At 34.1% G+C, this 14,614-nt stretch overlaps 1 protein-coding gene across 1 annotated transcript in view; it reads right to left on the bottom strand.

Annotated features, from left to right (window-relative positions):
• The window catches only part of LOC117174147 (TWiK family of potassium channels protein 18), a 490,025-nt gene that overhangs the window by 347,187 nt on the left and 128,224 nt on the right, over positions 1–14,614 (bottom strand). The gene's annotated exons all lie outside the window — the stretch shown is intronic.

Genomic DNA, 14,614 nt, shown 5'->3' with positions numbered 1-14,614 from the left:
AACGCGTGTCTTCGACAATTGAGTACTAAAAATCATGCCACGGCTGCGGCGGCAGTGTTTCACGCGCCGATCGACCGTTTGTTATGTCTTAGCAAGCCGTGATGGTTCGATCACTGACGGCGCATTGCACCGTTGACCACGGCTCGTAAAGCACCCGATCCCAGCGAAATCGCGTTTAAATTTTAACAATAATCACCTCTCACGACGGTGAGATAGGTGGTTACAGTCTGTGACGCAATAAACACGGAATGCCTTCTGCATTTTTCCCTCAACTGTTTCAGCATATTGTTGACACGCAGGGATGCTTTTCAGGCCATTAACCGGTGAAAGCTTAGCACCTATAAGACTGCTGATCGTAAGGACAATTAGTTTAAGAAAATATTCCGGGTACAATCGTCAACTCCCTTATAAGGTCTCTAAACCTCTTTTTATTTTCTTCTTCTTGGCTATGATGTTTTTCTCAGCTAGTACCGAAAATTCGATAATGAAAATCGTTCACTCCTTGAAGTCAAGAAGAACTATGTCAGTTCTCGAGTGTGCAGCAGAAACAATTGTCGAAAACATAAATTGCCATTATATGCGGCACTTCTCATTCTCGACAATTGACTCAATTTCCGTAGACGCATCTAGAGGAGCGATATTAAGGTTAATGCCGTAAGAGTGAAAGAGATGGTATTAAAGCACCCCTAGTGCCACAATATGCCTTTGGATGTAGGTCGTTCCCGCATTGAGAAGGGAGTACTCGAGGTAGATAAGATTTTATGCATTATGCTTACCCCTAATGCTCAAGTTAAGTTCGAGTGTTTTAGCAACCTCCACCGCTGCTTTGTACAGAAAGGCTCCTTTGCCTAATTCTTCGTGCTTTCTAACCATTTTAAGAAGATGCTCTTTTTCATTTGCGACTCGAAGTGCTTTACCCAAAGTAATCCTGTTATGAACACATTAAAGATTCGATATTCCGCGACTATCTTGACACCGCGAGATGTAGATTCGCGGAACAAAAGACTTACGATGCATGCTTTTTTTCAATGTGCATAACATTTTGTGTCCCGTAGTGCGTTCATGGAACCACTCCAAATGAATACAGTACTAACGGGACGGCAAGCATGTTCGCATGGCAAGATACTTTGTTCCTCGCCAAGACTTCGGAAGATCAAATCTGCCGGATCAGACGTTTGTATCTGCTTGCGAGTGTGTCCTTTATAGGCGTTACACTGTCACATCCTCATTGCGGCTTTGTGGCACGCCCAGGTGACCTTGTACTTACGATTTGCAAGTTTGCCGCAAAAGTACTCTTTGGAATGGCAAAGTGCTAGAGATACTTGCAATAATGTGAAGCAAGAGAGAAGTGGGCTCATGGTGTCGCCCTGAAAGACACCTATCCGGAAGGTTACCTTGTTAGTTGTCACATGATTTTTTCCAGATGAGATAGTAAATGTATTTTTGCAAAGCGGCATCCATCTCACGATGTGCCTTACAATTAGCGGATAAACCTTTAGGCTTTCGAAAAAAGGGAAGAAATAGTCAACGTATTAGAAATAATAAAAGATGGAAAAGCACCTTGTATAGTGAGATTTCAAATGAGGTATGGGAATATGGACGGATGGATCTAAAGGAATGGGCGTGGATAATGTGTAATAGAGAATGTTGAGGAGAGGCATGCCCAGAGTTATGGAAAGAAGGAGTCATGATAATAATAGCGAAGAAAGGCAAAGAAAAGGAGGTTAAGGATTATAGGCGTATGACGTTGATGCAAACACTGTATAAAGTGTATGTAACTGTTTTGTCGGAATGATTGAAGAATGAACTAGTGGATAAAAGATAGAGCCTCCGAATCAAACAGTGTTTAAATAGGAATGGGGGGTGATGTACAACATATATACTCTGAACTATTTGGTAAATAAGAGGATTAATAGATAACATTATGTTCTGAACTATTTGGTAAATAAGAGGTTTAATAGGAAAAAAGGGGATGTGGCAGCAACGTTCGTGGACTTAAAGTTGGTCTATGAATCATTAGTTCGAGGCTAAATAGTTAAAGTTATGTTGAAAAAGAGGAGAGTTTACAAATAAGGTATATAAGGTGGACACTAAGGGTAACCTGAAGGATGCCCGGATATATATTGAGAGAAGAAGAGCAAAGATATAAATTAAATAGTAGATCGGGAAAGAGGGAATCGAAATTTGTGATGAAGCTGTGAGAGGGAAAGGGGTGGAGGGGAGTAAGCAAGAAAGTGTTTGATTCTGGTAGCAGAGAGGAGAGGGAGGGCAATAGAATTAACGAGATGTGAATAAGAAGGAAGGGATTTCCCTAATGTTAGAGAGATGGAAGACAGGACTGGAGCAAAACTATGAAGAATTGGAAAAAAGAACAGGAAAAGACAATTAATACGAAGATAAAGGATGATTGAGGAATGAAAATAGAACCAATAATATAAGATGATGAGAAAGGTGTACTAAATTGTTTACAAAAGAGATGGGGAAAGAGAAGTTGGGCCGAATATAAAAAGTTAGATTGGGAAACGAGGCAAGGATGGGGATGTAGTGGGAAAAGGAAGAGAACAGAAAGTGCAGAATATGTGAATGGGAGCAGGGAACATGGGAGCATTTATATGAAGTATGTAGGAGAGAAATTGAAAATAAAGGAAGATGGTAAGAGAATGTGCTAAAGATTCTAGGGGAAAATGGATTAGGCGAAGAATAGGTGATGGAGCTGGAGTGTGCTAGAGGAGCGATTGAGGATAAATAAAAGAATGCGTGGGAAAAAATTACAAAATGGAGGAACAAGAGAAGTGAAAGAAATAGGAAACGGAAGTCGCTTAGATAAGCAGCCTAAAGATTGTAAGTTATAGGTATGTAATAGGATAAGTAGACTAAGATGTAGTTACGTTCTTTCTCTCTTTCTCTCCCTATCTCTCTCGTTTGCACTCTCGCTCTCGATCGCTCGATCACTCACTAATTCGCTAACACGTCCTAAATTGCACTATCGTGGATAATAGAAATAAGGATCTAAATATAAGATTACATGTAAATACCTGTAAATAACTGTAAATAGTAAGGATAAGATTTTATAAAAATATATAGGCAGAAAAATCGTAACGAACAGAAGTCATATCTTTTTTTCTGATGGAAAAATGTTGTAACTTCTTTCGTTTTTGAAATAATTAAAAAACACGATTTTGCACATTGCAAACTTTCTGTGCTTTTTAACTTCATTTAGCTCTGAATCAGAAACTGTTACTTCTCTTAACTGATAAGTTTAACGAATTATGCCTAAAAATGTATTTTTGCTTGTATATCATTTAAAGGTTATATTTTTTTGTTATGGAAAAAAGTTATTACTTTTTTTATTCATAATTGCCCAGGGAACGTTTACATATTTTTAATTGAAAAGTGTACTGAGGCAAGTTATAGCAATCAAAACTTCCAATGACCAAATGCTCCGTAGCATCTGTAAAAGTTTTTTTTTTGTAAAGTTTGACTTCAATTGAAGTAGCCATTAATGAAGTACGGCGATTTTATTGTTGTGCGCGCGGTTCTGTCATATAGAACTCGTAGCTGAGGTTTGGAGACCACCAGACACAGGAGGTAAAGCTGTCATCCAGATATAGACGTGGAAAATGTTATTTTTTAACTAACTTAAATAATTTTATTGCAGAAAAAGGTTCTTATTGATGATATATTCGTATGTTATACATGTATTCTTTTATATATATATTTTTTTATCAGTATACAACCCTTAAGTTTTTATTTTCTCTTCCTTCTTCTCTATCTTGTGTGCTCGCCTCAACTGTTTTATTCGAAAATTTAAACATAGAAATAAATTTGCACCAAATCAGATACTAAATAAAGGACGTTGATAATTCAGATTTTTTAAATAAATGTTTTCAGAATAGTTTCGAATAGTTTCGACCATCGAAAGTGAAACATCAAAACTGACATAAAACAAGCAAATTTGTATTGTAAAATTTGCAAAAAATGGTTGAAAAAACGCATCAAGTTATCTACGGGAAAAATTCAATGATGTAATAGATTTAATGCTTTCACGATGATTCATTTTGATAACAAGAGATATTTCGGGTTTCACTCGTGTGAAGAAACTACGAAATTTTTTCGTCGTTTTGTGAACATTGCAGTTCACTTCTTCAGGGCTGACCTGAAACTTAGGTATCAGGTTACGTTGTTCTTATATATACTCTCTACGATGCCTGTGATTGGCCAGATCGCCGCACCGTGGGGACTGGTCGAACCTGCTTGGCCAATCAAGTCTTTGATGACGCTTTTCATTTTTCAACCCGGCAATCAGTTTATCTCTAAATGAAGGTTGGTAGTTCAAAAGGTGCTAAGGGGCATTTTGGAAACTTTACAGGAGATTGAAGAAACAATCTGTTAAATCAAAATTACTACTTGAAGATAAAACAAAAGTGTACTGAACTATTACTGATTTTAAGCCAAACAATTATGATAAGAAAAAGTTAGCCAGTTTAGAGGAAAGAGATGTGGAAGTTGACAATCTAAAACTGACACTAATTTGAAATCGGAGCGGGCATGACCGCAGATTGACATAAAAATTTAATTTCTCGTTAACAGAAATAATCAAAACAAGCTCCCGAGACATTGCGTTTGTGAATATAGGTAAATAAACTTTAATGTAAAAAAATGAAACCTTTCCGGGAAAACTACCGTTAATTCTGTCACTCGAATTTGACAGGTTTTTAAAATTGGTCGGCAGTAGCGATTGAAAGTAGAAATTCTGACGTTTTAGAAAAACATTTTTTCGAGGTATGGGGTTACTGAATGAAAAAGATCAATTTTGTATCCAAAAAGGTATTCATTTCGGAGGAATTTTAATTCTTGTGTGATAGTGTCGCAGTGTAACATATTTTATTGTGCTTTTTTTTCTTAAGTAGGACTAACACCTTGCCAAGTTCAAAAAATTAATTTTGTTGTTAAATTTTTCTAATCTAGAAGGTTCGAGATTTACAGCTCATTAAACATGGCTGAAACGCGAGCCCGCACGTCGGGTTGCTTCAGCGTACAATTTCTCCTTGACCGAGAAGGTGAACTTTAAGCACAAGGCATTGCAGACTGAACGCATCCCGAGTCGAAATATAGGCCCTTCTTTGAAGCTCCAAGTGGCAGTATTGTTCCTACTTTGCGGCTGTTTATTCTACTAGCTCCTACGTAGCTACTTCTAATAGTATATTGTGCTACAAGTGCGGAAAGTAGGCAGTTACACAAGAGTGTGAAGTTAGCTGTATGAGCCAGAGACGAGTCAAAGAGGAGTTGTAGGCGAGCTGAAGACGAGTCGGAAACGACCCGAAGACGAGCCGATGGCAAGTACTGTAAACTTGACAAGACTTTTAACTGCCTACTTTTAGCTCCTGTAGCACACGATATTTTTTCTAAAAAATGAGGTAAATTTTTTATTTGAGAAACAATTAAAACCAATTTTTTTATCATTTATGGTAATTTTTGGAAATTTATGGTAAAATTACAAAAATTACCTGAAAATTCCGGAAATTGTTGTTAACTTTGTAAATTACCGAAAATTTATAGAAATTTAGTGTATCCGAAGCTTTTTGGTCGAAATTAAAAATTTTTCGGAGAATTTTCTTAATTTCAGAGATTTACTAAACTTTATGAAGAATTGAACGAGTTTCCAAAATTTTCAGAAATTTATAAGAAATTAGCAAATTACCTATAATTGATGCAAAATCCTGTTAAACAAAACAAGAATCCAACGACCAAATTTGGACCACTCACAATCAATCTCTCAAGTGTCAAATCATAATGAAGTGAGGTTATGATTCCGACAGTCCTGGACATTATTTCTGACTCGAAATGCGCAAGCGCAACATCAAGAAAAAGTAATCTTATTCAAAGAGCGCAAACGCGGCAGCTAGAAAAAGTCTTTTTATAACTGCTTTTTACCACGCACAAAATATGTGGCCTGGTTGCCTCTACGCCTGCGCCCTCGTAACAGATACTTTGTTGTTTTCTCTAAAATTCCATTACCAAAGTTTGTAAAACCATCAGTTTAATCGGTTTAAAATAATAAATATTGAAGTAATTACATCGAAATGCCTTCGAGAGGAACGAAGTTTTCCCTAATCTGGTGGCTGCAAGCAAACGGAAAAATGCAAACCATCCCTATGATTTTAAAGATAATTGTAAAGAACTCATATCCGAAATCCCCCAAAAAAGGTATCAAACACACGAGAAGAAACGTCAAAAGAAAAAAGTAAGAAAGATAATTTTTTTTTAATTGAGTTTTTTTTGTACCACAAGAAATAACACCAAATTAGTTACCACAGATTCTGAAGAAATAGATTTTCCTTTCACAAAATTTTCTTTCGAATTGAAAAATCACGAAATTGAATGATTTCAAATTAAAAATTGAGAAAATAGAACAATGCCACAATCTTAAAAATGGAATATTTGAAGATTAGATCATTGAAAATTATTTATACTTAAAACGTTCAAAATTAAAGAAATAAAAATGCAAACTTTTGAATTTGAACAATTATAAATTCAAAGCCATCAAGATTTTACAAATAAATATTGAAAAATAAATTAAATCTTTTAGAGTTGAAGCTTCTGAAATTCTAGAATTTAAAATTGTTATCACAGAACGGGATTATAATTTAAACTTAAAGATAATTAGGGGAATTGTTTTCAAATTCAATAAATGAATTGAATTATACTAAACAAACTTTCAAACTAAATAATAATTTCAAATGGAAAACATTAAAAATCTTAAGATATTCTTGAGATCTTTTTTGCTAACACTCCTTCGGCTTTAACGAATACATTCTCCCCGGGAAAAAATCCTAATACTCGGCAAGTCCTCCCTGCATGCTCTGTCACGAAAAATAAAGTTCTGCGCGAGGTTGGAGAGACCTTTTCAGTCCACGTTTTTCCTCGAAAACTCTCGAAAATGGCGAATTCGGAAATAAGTAGGCTTCCGCGAGCATTAAAGACACTTTAGCAAACACTTGTGAAACATTGAATATTTGTTTGAAATCTCGCTACGCGCTCGCTCAATACTCTAAAATCATCGGGCAAACTCGGTTTGACAGAGCCCGGAGGGAGGTTTACAATATCGCGAAGCCTCTTTAATGCTCACGGAAGCCAACTTATTTCCGAATTCGTAATTTTCGAGCATTTTCAAAGGAAAACAAGGACTGAAAAGCTCTCTAACCTCGCGCATAACTCTATTTTTCGTGACAGAGCATGCAGGGAGGATTACCGAGTATTAGGATTTGGCCCCGGATCATCACGTATCTTGTGATTCGCAATCGAATTTGTATCTCAAATTGTATATCATTTCCGTAAATGTATATGATTACAATTTATAACATTCATTGATATTAAAACTGACGTAGTTTCATTGTCTGTTTAAAAAAAAATGCATTCTTTAAAAAAAAATTTGTTATTAAACATTTTATTGTAACTTTCGCCGATTTTTCAAAAACTGAATTTCTTCATGTCCAATTTTATTTTTACGATTTAAACATAGCACATACGTTCAAAACAACGTACAGCCCACAAATATTGATTTTTCAATTAGGTTTTCAATTTTTTATAAGTGAACAAACAAATATGACGAAAAAATGGCCATTTTATCTATTTGAGGTTCACAGTGCTCGTCAATGACAGGGAAAGTGTTGAAATCGCCTAAGTTTCATAATCTAACATTAGATAAAGATGTTCCAATATTATACATATTATTAAACAACAAAAATTTTTATAAACAAATTATTTCTTGAAAAAATGTGTTTTGTGATTTTCCATAATCATACGTTTTTTATAGTTATATTGTAAGAAATTTTATGAAAAAAAGAAGTAATCAGGCATTTTTCTACAGAAAAATTCGATTTTTTCTATGTCAACAGTTTTAAATATGATATCGAAAAAAATAAATTTTCCATCGGCAGGTGCTCGAATAATGCATTTTTTTATTAAATTTTTTTTTAATTAAAAATTTAGCAAGCATGTATGAATTACGCTGGATTTTTGGGCTGTACGTTAATCTGAACCAAACAAGTCATTTTTCTTCCCATGTGCGGCACTCCTTTAGTTACGAAACCAAAAACTCTTTTTTTTTAGAATAATATTGTAGGGCATTGAAAAATAAAATTTTGGTTTTATCAAAAAAAAGTCATTAAGATAAATGGTTCCTTTGTTTGAATACTTTGAACATCCGTACAAAAAACTTTCTAAATTTGATAAAAGTGGTCTCAAAGATTTTAAAATACGCTCACTTTTTGGATTTTCATCCAAAATGGCTGGCTAACGAACTTGGCCTTTATTTTAGGACACTAAAACAGTATACTATATAATATCTTCTCTTGATGAGAATGTAAAAATTGTTTCTACAATATGTCATATTTTTAAACCAATTTATTTTTATATGCCGACGGGTCGATCACTTCAATATTCCTAATACATTCACTATATATTCCCATAAATGTATTCATTCAATATTCTTGGTATCACAGAAAAAACAGAAGATAAACTTTACCTCGACTTTTGGCGAAAGATTCTCTGCAACAAAAATTAACTTCACAGGATAAACTTAACAGAAAATTCGGTTAAACTTTGTTTTGTTTCTCCATGACAAACACATGTTTTTTGAAAGACGCGTAGTTGGCTAAACAAAACCTTATCGCTCTAAAAAATTTCCTGCAATAAATTTTATTCTTAGTTTTTTCTGTGATTCTAGATATTCTATATAATCTAAAATACATATTCCTCAATTTCCCTTTGCGCTCTACAACTTATTCAAGTGCTTAAAAGAATTTTTGTGGCGAAAAATCGGTTATAATTTTATAGATCAGTTCTCTATAGTTTCGGGACTAGTTCAACGCAATGTAAAATAAAGACGATTTGAACTTTTCTTAGCTACTCAGCGTATCCTCTACTATAAGATTAGTTCTATAAAATGTAATGGATATTTGTTATCGTGTGCAAAATAACTTGAAACATTATGCAAATATTACTATGTCTTGTTCTAGCTCTACTTTTTTTTATTTTTCTTCAAATAATTTTATTATATACAGGAAGGTGAAGTGTAGAGCGTTAAATTTGAAACAAAAACTAAGCCTGTATTTTGACGCCAAAAATGGAAGATTTGGAAATTTGTGCCCATAAGTATGCTAGACAAGAAATTTCGTAATTATTTACAAAATGGTTTGAGAAGAAAAGAAAGATCGACATGATTTTGAAAAGAATGCAACGGTATTGTTAATTTTTCAATTCAATAATTAGTTTGTTTATAACAATTGATGAACTATAAAGAGTAATGTAATTGTTGAAAAAATGGTTTAAATAATAGAACAAAAAAAGCTCATTAAGAGAAATCTAATGATGTTGTTAATTTTTCAATCCAAAAATTAGTTTGTTTATGAATGTTGCAGAGCTATAAAAAGTAATCTAATAGTTTAAACAATATTTTTTACCAAATTTGAGCATCGAAATCCAAGGAGACCAAGTCGTCTATGTAAGATCATATCTATGACGGTCGAGTCGACCGTCCGACATCATCAAGTCAACAGTCTGAGATAATTCAGGGTTATCCAACAAGAGCTAGTATTTTAAATTGCGCGCCATTCTTATCTGGCCAAGAATAAACTCCCAGATTTGGCGATCGATTAGTCGAAAGTTTTAAGTTAACGAAGATGGAGCGGTACATAATAAAATAACGCACTGAAATTGTGAAAATTCATGATAAAAATGGTGAACATTCAAAACATTCAAAAATAATGCATCTTTCAAAAAGCTCTAAAATGTAGCTTTTCGAAGAAACATGGGAGGTTTCATTTTTTTAATTTTGAACTTTTACTGCGAAATGCACTTTAGATTTATAGTGAATTATCATCGAATATATGCTTGATCGGGCGAGGACTACAAGGACTGTCCTATAGTTAACATTTCAATATAGCCTGTCTGCAATAATATTATCGTTTTGAAACAAAAGTTGGTTATTTTGATGAAAAATCATTGCATTTAAAAGAAGATTTACAATTCTTAATAATCTGTTTACTTTTGACAAAAAAAAAATAAAAAAACCTCTAGATTCATCTCCGAAATTTTCGGAGTCTATTTTTCTAAACCATTTCTGAACAAATACATTACTTATTATATTTCTGCAATATTTATACAAAATAATTGTCAGATTAGAAAGTTAACAATGCAATTGCATTTTGATCGAAAATATCTCGATGTGTTTCTTCTTTTTAACATTTTTGAAAGATTACGGCATTTTTTACTTAGCATACATTTGCTGCGTGCCTGTAGATATGGATTGGAAACTTAACTACTAAATTTCGAAAAAAAAGTCGTATAAAACAACTAAAAACACCCCTAGATTCATCACCAAAATATTTCGATGGGGTTTCTTTTTAAACAATTTTTTAAAAATTTACAATATTTTTTATCGTTCTGCAATTGTTTTAAAGAAACTGTTAGTTTAAAAAATGCACTAAACCACTGAATTGGTCTCGAAAATATATCGATGTGGTTTTCTTGTTGTTTTTTAAACTATTTTTTGAACAATTACGGCATTTGTTCCTTACCGTACATTTGATGTGTGCTTGAACATATGGATTTGAAAGTTATGTAATTGACTTTATTCTATTTTAAATTATGTAATGATGTCTATATAAATTAGCAGAAGATCACATTAGAATTTCATAAAAACTGCCTGAATATTTTTCAAATTGTTGCAACTTTTTTTGGATTTTCTCTAGAATGCTAAATTTATCATTTTGTTGTTGATTGTCAATAATATGGAATATGTATTATCCAAGTTTAGCTGCTGTTAAACAATTTCTTTCTATTAAAAAAAATCTAAAATATCGAAATTGTTCTTTTTTTCGAAAACTACCAAAAACGGGGTAAATACCAAGGAAAAAAGTTGTTTAACAATGAATTTCCTTTAAACCAGTCCCTTTCACCTTTTTAAATATGCGTCGACATCAATTTATACACTTATTTACTCAATCAATTGTAATCCTACAGCTCCGATCCGTCACCAAACTAGGGGGTCATAATAAATTTTAAAAATACACACATCCACTAATATCGTCGAAACTTTTTGTTTATTTTTGTTCACTAGATACTTTTCGGGCCGGCGGTCCGAAGTAGGTGTGCCGAACTAAGTGTTGCATCGCGCATTTGGCGCATGTGCGTGAAGTGGCGAGTTAACATGGCGATCCATGTGGAACACTCTAAAGGAGTGAGAGGGGGGATCAGGGTTCGACCATATTACAGCTCACCTCGTTAGTAGTTTGTCTTCCATAACGACGCCGAAAACGTAATTATACGAAGTCAATCCACGCATCTTATTTAGGCGTATAATAAGCCTCCCCTGTGAGGGAATAACCGAATTTGGTTTCGACGTGACGGCCTAATTGAACGTAGGACCGTTACGGCATAATAAGGCCAGATAAGTAAAGATATGTGTCTTCATTTCGCCTTTAATAAATTGTAATTAGTGCGTGGTCGATATTCAGGGTGGTGGGGACAGTTAGCCAACAACTCAAGTGAAATTTGTTCTTTTCGAATACGGGCTTGGATGTGTAAGGTATTGATTTAAATTCTGTGCAATAGTAAGAACTGACTAAGTGCGGTCGTCCAAGATGTCGGCGACCTTAGCTGACCTTTCATGTCAGTAATGGAACGTCATGGTAGAAGTTCGTTAGTAAACCAAATCACATACCGAGGGTGTAATACTATAAGCAGTAACTTCTGCTTTGTATAAGTTTGGGCGTATCATTTATAAAGTTTTTAGTGAGAGTCTGGTCGGTAGTGAACATCAGATTAGCACGATCGTCCAGAATGGCGGCGACCTTCATTGACCTTTTGTGTTATTCATGGACCGCCATATTGGAGGGTCGCTAGGAAATCATTCACATGATTTCAGTAATTATCAGTCTCGTTGTAAGTTAGGTAACTAGAGTTAACCCTTCAGGGATTAAGGATGCATGTTTAAACAATAAGGCTTCGCGCATAGTTGTGTTTTTTACGAAATTGTTTAAATGTAGTGTGAGGTATCCAATACCACTTTAATAAATAATTATTTTTATACCCGTAATATCTGGTCGTACCTCAGTTATTGAACATTGATTGTTGTTCTGGGAGTGTTCTATTTTTCTTGTTTAATTCCTCTTAACCCTACCCCTCTCTGTGTTGAGCTAGTAGGGAGTTAAATAATAATGAGTAGAAATCAGTTGAAATCCGATCAGTACCTTTTGTTCGTTTTAGCTTATTTAAATATTCACCAACGATCTGGCGCCCTTTAGGCAAAATGGTAATTCACATCTCAAGATGTCGGTATGAGAACTCGCCATTCAAACTTCATTCAAGTAAATTAATGATTGGTCTAGAAATAACAAATAGCCTGGCAGCCTAAAATTTAAATAGTTATTCGTTAGAGTTGCAAATAACAAGAACATAAGTTGTTTAGAAATGAATTTCCGTTTTACATTCTGATCATTTGTCCAAAATTTGACACCACTGTTTTCAACGGATCTTTACATTTCGAGACCCTCTGAAAATGAAAATCTACTTTTTATTATTGCGTCTGCGTTTCATCCGGCCGTCCGTAAATACGATAACTATCGAAAAAATGAACGAATCTAATCCATCCTTAGCACACTTTTTTAAATCCTAAAAGAAAGGACGAGTTCGCTAATCAGTCTTTTTTTAGGAAAATTCAAAAAGTGAGCAGATTTACAAATTTTTTTAAACCGTTTTATTCTGAATTTGAATATTCTATGTACGGGTATTTATTGTTTTGCGCAGGGCAAACAATTTATCCTGATGACTTTTATGATCAAAAGAAAATTTTCAGAGTTATAGCATTTTCAAAATTTTTTAAATCAACCTAAAATCAAAATTTCAAGCTAAAAAATGCACGATATGAAAAAAAGTCGAAGATAAGAAAAACATTGCTTTTTAAATAAGAAAATTGTGGAGAAACGACGAAAGTTACGAGAAAAAAAAATCCAACACAACCTGTTTACAAATGTTGTAGGAAATCGAGCGCGCCTAAATGGCAATGTATCCGGATAGAGGTAATCATGATTGAGTAAGTAAGAGCATAAATTAATGTCGAGCCATAATTAAAAAGAGGAAATGGACTGTTGTAAAGGAAATTCATTTTTAAACAACTTTTTCCCTTAATATTCACTCCTTTTTCGGTAGTTTTGGGAGAAAAAAAACAATGTCAATTTTTTCGAAAATTTGTTGTATTTTTTATAGAAAGAAATTGTTTACCAAAAGCAAAACTTGAAGAATCATTTTACGACAGTCCTACAAGATTATCATATCAACTTTCTGAATTAAAAAAAATTAAAAATTCAAATTTTGACCACACAAAAACTAATCAAAAATTGCATTTTGCGGTCAAACTATGCAAGATAGGAAGAAACTCATAAGACAAACATTGTGCACTCAAAAAATATCTACAAATTTGTTATTTATCACTTTTTATAGGACACGTAGTTTTTTTTATTTATAAAAAAGCATTGAAAACACAAAACTTAAATTTTAGGACACTATCAGATTGGCCCTTGGTACACTCTTTTAGTGTCCTAAGCTAAATGCCTATTTCATTAGACAGACATTTTAAAGAGAAAAACTAAATGTACGCCCATTTAAAAAATATTTGAGTACACATTTTTTCACGATTAAAAAATTCTCTGCATGGTTAGTCATAATATTTAAAAAGTTGAACAATTTATTCTCATGACATTTTTCGTAACATTACAAATTATTAGAGATACAGCATATACAAAATTCCAAAAACACACGAAAATGAACATTTTAAGCCAAACAACGAACATTATAAAAAAGTGGCAGGAGAAGAAAAAGTTTAATTTCTAAATGCCCTAGAAGATTATAATAACAACCTTTTGAATTCACTTGATATAACAAAAATTCATATTTTGAGAGGATAAATATAATGGAAAATCCAAAAGTTATATTTTTTCTTACAACAATTTTACAGTATTTTAACGAGTCCTCAGGTTGCGGATAGAGGGTCCCTGTACCAAGGGTTTTTGCTGAATATGGTTACAAAAATAAATATGCAGTCGCGGACAATTGTTCAGGGGTGGTCCCGAAGGAATTAACCCCCAAGCGGAGGTGTCAAAACCGTGCTGAAAGCTGAATGGCACCTGGGTGAGGTGTCTAGAACGAAGACTCTGGGATACCGGGCGATCTCTCAGAGTAAGCAGCCTTATCCTTGCCTGCGGGGCTCTACAAGGATGAACGAACCACTTTCCCTAGTTTCTCGTGGGCATAACAATGACAACACCAAACATAGTTGTAGTAAGTGCGGTTCAAAACAACACAACCGTGAGATAGATGGTTACAGTCTGTAAAGGAATCAATAAGACGATCCAGCAAAAGTCTCGTGGACCCTAAGAACACGGAGCGACCCAAGGACAACCGCCTTCTGCATTTTTCCCGCAAGTGTTCTAGCATATTGTTGACACGCAATGATGCTTTTTAGGCTATTAGCAAGTTAAAGCTTGGCACCTCCAAGAGCGCCGATGATAAGGACGATCAGTTTAACAGAATATTCCGGGTACAATCGTTGCAA

The sequence above is a fragment of the Belonocnema kinseyi genome, chromosome 6, assembly GCF_010883055.1.
Source record: "Belonocnema kinseyi isolate 2016_QV_RU_SX_M_011 chromosome 6, B_treatae_v1, whole genome shotgun sequence".
Lineage (NCBI taxonomy): Eukaryota > Metazoa > Arthropoda > Insecta > Hymenoptera > Cynipidae > Belonocnema > Belonocnema kinseyi.
Note: the sequence above shows the minus strand (reverse complement) of the source record. Positions and strands in the feature narration are given on the sequence as shown.